We start from the raw sequence: 6,629 nt of genomic DNA on the forward strand, positions 1-6,629 counted from the left end.
TAGATTGGCCTGCTTTATATTATCCCATAGGTCTCTTATATTGCTTTCTTTTTTTTCATTTGGCTTTCTTCCTGCTGTTTTTTATTGGGTAATTTCCATTATTATATCTTCCATGTCACTTATTCTTTCTTCTACATTATTCATTCCGCTATTCATTGCCTTGAGCTCAGCTTTCATCTCAGCAAATGAAGTTTCTAATTTTTCTTGGCTCCTCCTTATAGTTTCTAGTTCCTTTTTACAGTAATCTGCATTTCTGTTGATAGCCTTTCTTAATTCCTTCAGTATTTTCATCACCTTCTTTTTGAACTTGGTGTCTGTTAGACTGAAGAGATCTGTTTCATGTTTTTTTTTTCCTTCAGGGGAATTCTCTTGGCCTTTTAACTGAGAGTCATTCCTTTGCTTCTTCATTTTGCTTATATTACTCTTACTCTGTGAGTTTAGGAGAAACAAATATCTACTGTACTCTTGGAGGGCTATTTATATGTGGGAACATCCCTGCATAGCTTGTGCCAGTTTAATATTTTTTTGGTGTGAGGGCTGTATTTGGTTTGGTGTGAGGGCTGTATTTGGTTTGGATGCTTGTTTTCTCTTTCCTCAGTGTGTGCTGGCCATTATCCCCTTGATAATGGGTGTGTGCAGGTGCATGGACCGTGTACACACTCCCAGGAAGGTGAGGGCAGCAGTTGGCACTGAGTTGTGGGACGTTCAGTAGTGGCAGCAGGTCACGCATACCCCCGGGTGGCAGGGGTAGTGGTTCACACAGGGTCATGGGATCCTCTGCAGTGGCAATAGGCCACGTGCACTCCCAGGGAAGTTGGGGCAGTGGTGGGTGCTGTTGCAGGACCCTTGTTGGCAGGCCGCACATGCTCCTGGAAAGGTGGGGTCAGCAACCTGCACCCACTCACAGGATCCTCGGTAGTGGCAGTGGTTTGTGCCCGCCTCTGGAGTCCAAGATGGCAGTGGTGGCTCACACCCACCCCTGTAGCTTATGTAGGTGGTGTTCTGTCACATGAGAGCATGTGACACCTGAAAGAAGCTCATATAGTAGGCCCGCCCCTCTCCTCACTCATCCCCCAACAATGGTGCCTTGCCTCTCTGGTGGGTCCAGGCTTCTTCCCATACTCCCTTGGTTGTTGTGCACCACACCCTAGCACCCTCAGGCTGTCTTCATGCAATCAACTTCAGTCCTCTCTCCAGGGTTTGACCTTCAAAGCCCAAGCCACAGCACCCAGGCCCTTCACACCCCAACAGACCAGCATCTCAGGCTAGAGAGTGCCAGTCAGCACCAATCATCTGTGCAGGTTTCTCTCTGCTTTGGCCTCTGAAAACCTGTTGCTGTGTTCTCTTCTGAGGCTCCAAAGCTCCCCCTCTGTCCTGGCTGATCTCCCCACCAGTGAGGGGACTTCCCTGTATGTGGAAAACTTTCTTCTTTCAGAGCTCCTTCCCAGGGGTGCAGGTTCCATCCCGATTCTTTTCTCTCTTTTTTTTTCTTTTTTCTTTTGTACTACCCAGTTATGGGGAGATTTTCTTGCCCTTTTGGAGGTCTGAGGTCTTCTGCCAGTGTTCAGTAGATGTTCTGTGAGAGTCGTTCCACTTGTAGATGTATTTTTTTTTTTTTTTTTTTTTTTTTTGCAATTTGCGGGCCTCTCACTGTTGTGGCTGCTCCCGTTGCGGAGCACAGGCTCCAGACACACAGGCTCAGCGGCCATGGCTCACGGGCCCAGCCACTCCACGGCATGTGGGATCTTCCCGGACCGGGGCACAAACCCATGTCCCCTGATCGGCAGGCGGACTCTCAACCATTGCGCCACCAGGGAAGCCCCTTGTAGATATATTTTTGATGTATCTTTGGGGGAAGGTGAGCTCCACATCCTACTGCTCCACCATCTTGATATTTGCTTTTCCATAAAGTTTGACAGCATGTACTAAAATCCTCACATGTGCCTTAGATCAAGCAGTTTTACTTATGGGATTATATTTCACAGACAACCTTGTAAATGTACATTAAAATATGGTACAAATTATTACAAGGATGTTTGTAATAGATTAAAAATTAAAAATAAGAGAAATGTCTAGCAATGAGGAAATTATTTACTAAATTATGGTACATTTAAGCTATGAGATATTATGCTATTTATTGAAAATTTTTCTATGAACTACTATGAGATTAAAAAAATCAAATCACAGAAAATACATATAGGATGACCCCATTCACATGTATATATATTCATGTGTGTGCATGCACATGTGTGTACATGTGCACACTTGTGGAGACACTAGCTGCCTTACAAGTATCCAGTTCCCCTAAGGTTCACATGTACTCTCTTTTGATTTTTTAGCACAACTAATTTTTCAACAGATCTCCTTTATCCCTGAACATTTTTGGGTAGATTTCTGTTCCTTACAGGCAAATAATCCCTAAGTCAAACTGAGAGTTTAGGTTGGAGGTAGAGTTTTGTATTGTTTTGTTAGGAAAAGAAGTATTGGGCACAATGTGGAGTAATGAAGAAAATTTAGCAGAGAGGATCTGATTAAAAGTAGGAGAAGGAGATAAACTACACAGGAGAGATCCCTGAAGGCACAGGAAGAAAGTTTAGCCTTGGAAAGATGGAGAGTTACATTCTTTTTGGCCAGGAGATGAGGAATATAAATTTCGAACAAATGATCAAAATTGCTCCCTGGTTTGTGTACTACAACATAGTTAAAATACATTGAGAGTACTGGTATGTCCGTAAGTGTAACCATATTTGTTAAACGAGGGAAGGACTATTAACCCTTTAAACTTATTTGACAAACTGCTGAATGACATAGGCATCTATTCTACTGATATTATAAAGAACTTCTAGATGCAGAAACTGAAACAAGTCCTGAACAATTTAATCACCTCCCTTCCCCTATCCAACTTATCTTGTGTTCTTTATTGTTACTGTATGGAGAGTATCACTGTCCAACAACAAATATTTTGATGGGACCAATGTTGGGTGTTGGTTTGGATGAAAATCTATCAGGCCATAATTGGATGAAAAGTAACTTTGCTGGACCTATTATTATCCTGGCATTCCTGCAATGTATGGCTAATGAGAATAAAATTAGAGATTGAAGAGAAGATACATGTTTTAACATATTGGTAATAATTTCGTAGACCATGTGTGTGGTAAAGAATTTACTAGCCTAAAAGATATTAGTTTCTCCTTCTCTTGACAGACTCACTATTTTGTGTTTTGACCACATTACTGTCTCCTTTATGCTCTCTTCCCTGTGAAACCAGGTCTTATATTTCTATTAACAGGTTTAGTATTTTTGTGCTATCAACAGTGAGTTGTTATAGATATAAATCCACATTCTGTCCATCAAAGGCTTTTTTTTTGTTAGCCATAGGTCAAGGGAAACATGTGCAGCAAGGGAAATGACCAAAGAGATCAGTGAGGGGTTCCTCTTCCTGAACTTATGTGAAGGAAGGAGACTAGGTGTCTGTTCCAAGTGGAGAGATGATCATGTACTTGTCCCTTCCATGTGGTCCAAGTGAGGGCAGTTCACTCTCATTGTGCATTTAAAGTGTATGCACGCATATGCGCACACCCACCCGCCCCCACATATATATATGTATGTATATGTGTATATATATATATATATATATATATATGATCGAGAAAAATATATCATTCGGAGTCTCTTCTCTGATAGCTATTTTCTATGACCTCTTTCAAAGTCCTTGTCTTGATGAGCTGGAAATATTTCTTATCATTTGGTACAGAAAAGCTGGTAGACGGAGAGAAATAGGGAAAGAAGACTTACTTGTTCTTCATCCTTGAATTGTTTCATGACAGCTCATTGAGAATCATAAAATAACTTCTACTATGGATGGATCAGATGGGAAAATAAAGTACCCTCTGTTATAAAGTTGCAAGGTAACATAGAATTCTGATAGTAAATAGCCCAAGAGCACCTATAGTTAAATTTAAGTCCATATTTTCTACTCAATGAAAATAAAATTATGGCTATCAAATGTCTCAGTAAAATTTTCTTTCTTTCCCTGGAAATAGTGAACTCAAGCTTACAAGGCAGTATCTATTAAACTATAATTCTTTGTAATTTAGTCTGATTTTAGTTATCAGTTGCTTACTTATTTATTTATAGTTATTTTGTAAATAGTTCTAAGAAGAGTTGGCTATGTTATTGTTCAATAGTTTAGCCCCTCGAGGCCGTTGCTGACCAAGTGCCATGTATTTTAAAAAGAAAGTCTTAATTATGAAAGCCCTGAAGTAAGAAATTCCTTTGTTTAAAATACCCTGCAAACCATTTGGTGCATCATTTGCATGTTCATAGTTCCAAATTACTGAGGTTATGATGTGTGTTATAAATTAATTACCATGTACATAGTGAATTAGCCACCTACTGAGTTTTCTAAGTGGGTTTATTTCTTCCGTGGCTTTAAATATAAGATCCACTTTGAATTAATATTGTTATATACAAATTTATTTTCTTAATGCTATTTCATTGATGTCATCCTCGTCACTGCCATCCCCTTCACCATCACCCAGTAATGTATATTGAGTTCCTGGGTGTATGTGACTTGTACCATAAAAAATACTAATCCTGAAATATTGACCAACAACCAAGCAACTTGATAATTAAAATGTAGTTTATCTAAAAATGATGCTAAAATAAATCAACTCAAATTTTGCTTTTTAAGCTCAGGATGTAGTAATTTACCATCTGGATTTGTGCAAGAAAGAGAATCTCACTTTAATCCTCTCATTGATTCTCAAGTAATTATTGGCTTAACTAGTTTGCCTTTCCACCACTTTTTCCATATAAAGGAAAGCATCGGAACCTGATTATATGAGTGACTGGAAACTTACAAGAGAACAAAACAAAACAAAACTAGTTCTCATCTTCTAGGATGGTTATGTTGTAAGGTTTAAACTCATGGGGAAGTGTTAACATATTCCCGCCTCCCCATAATTGAAAGCTTGCCTAGATGATAATATTGCTATCACCAAGTTAGAATTCTAAAAATATAATTTTTTGAATAAATACTTAAATATAAATTGAGGAGACAGTTTTTAAAACTTAAAGTTATTCTAGACTTTTTAATTGTGCTACTGCTTTATTTGATATTATTAGAATATTCCAAAATTATTTTCTGTTATAAACAAAAATGGTATCTAGGAATATGCCTAACCTTTTTTATATATCTAAACAAAGATAAGAGCAGTAAAAACATAGTTTCTCAAACTTTGTACTATTCATATTTGGGGCTGGATAATTCTTTGTTGTTGGGGGGGCTGTAGTTTAGATTGTAGAATATTTAGTAGCATTCCTGGCCTCCTCCTGCTGGTTGTCAGTGGCACCTCTTCCCCCCAACCCCACCCCATCTCTGTGTCGTCCCACACCCCACCATGTTGTAACAACCAAAATTATCTCCAGATATTGCCAAATATCCCCTGGGGGCAAATATTCCCCTAGGTGTTAACCAAGGAAATAAAAAAAAATCTTTGTGTAATTAAGAATTAAAGGCAGTTTTTTTTCCAGTATAGTACAACTGTTACAATCCTGGACTCTAGACCCAGACTCTTGGAGTTTAACATACTGGCTACTGACCTTGGGCAACTTAAACTCTGCACCTCATCTTCTTTATCTGTAAACTGTGGATAATAATGTATTGTAGTGCTTAAGAAGGCAGATACTGGAGCCAGACTGCCCAGGTTTGAATACTGGCTAGGCAACTCTTGTGAATTTGGGAAAATTATTTTAACTCTGTGAGCCTTAGTTTCCTTATTTTCAAATGGAATAACAATAGTATTTACCTGATAGAATTAGTGAAAATCAAATGCATTAGTTTATATAAAGTGCAAAGATCAGTGTCTGGTACAGTAAGTTCTGTGTTTGTGTTAGCTAATATCATGTTATTATTAAAACGTTTGAAAAATCAGAGCAACTATGGCTCATTTCATAAGTTCACAGTCACTGACACCTTCTGTATGTGTACCTGGCTATGTAAAGAACTAAGTAAATAAGACACAGAAAAATTGTAAATTAAAAAAGTTTGTCCAAAAGACTACTGAAATAATCAGACTGCTATTACTTATATCACAATACATTTTTAGGTACTTCTTTTATACTTTATCTTACTTATTTACAGTATATACACTTTTTATATTTGTATTGACTTGCACAGGTCATTGGTTTCAAGTCAGAAGATTGATGTTTAGGATGTGCTCTGTTACAAACTTGATGATCCTAGACAAGTCACTGAAAGTTGTCACACTTTCCTCATCTAGCAAATGGTAATAGTCACTCGACACAATTGATTTCACTGAGAAATTTTGAGGAACATGATAGTGAATGCATTGGAAAAGTAATATGGGATGATGATGATGATGATGATGATGATGATGTTGATGATGTAGTATCAGCACATGGTACCAAATCCTTAAACTCTAACGAACAAAACTGAATTGCATAATATTTAAAATTATTCTAATTTGATATAGTTCTATCAAAAATAAGAAAGACAATGTAAACAAATCATTAAATTAATAAGTATAAACCAGCTATTATAAAATTATATCTACTCTAACTCACTTCATAGGGAAAGTGTTTTAATATATATTCTTATATTTAGT

The sequence above is a fragment of the Aethalodelphis obliquidens genome, unplaced genomic scaffold, assembly GCF_003676395.1.
Source record: "Aethalodelphis obliquidens isolate GAN/ISIS:26980383/991018 unplaced genomic scaffold, ASM367639v1 scaffold54, whole genome shotgun sequence".
Taxonomy (NCBI): domain Eukaryota; kingdom Metazoa; phylum Chordata; class Mammalia; order Artiodactyla; family Delphinidae; genus Aethalodelphis; species Aethalodelphis obliquidens.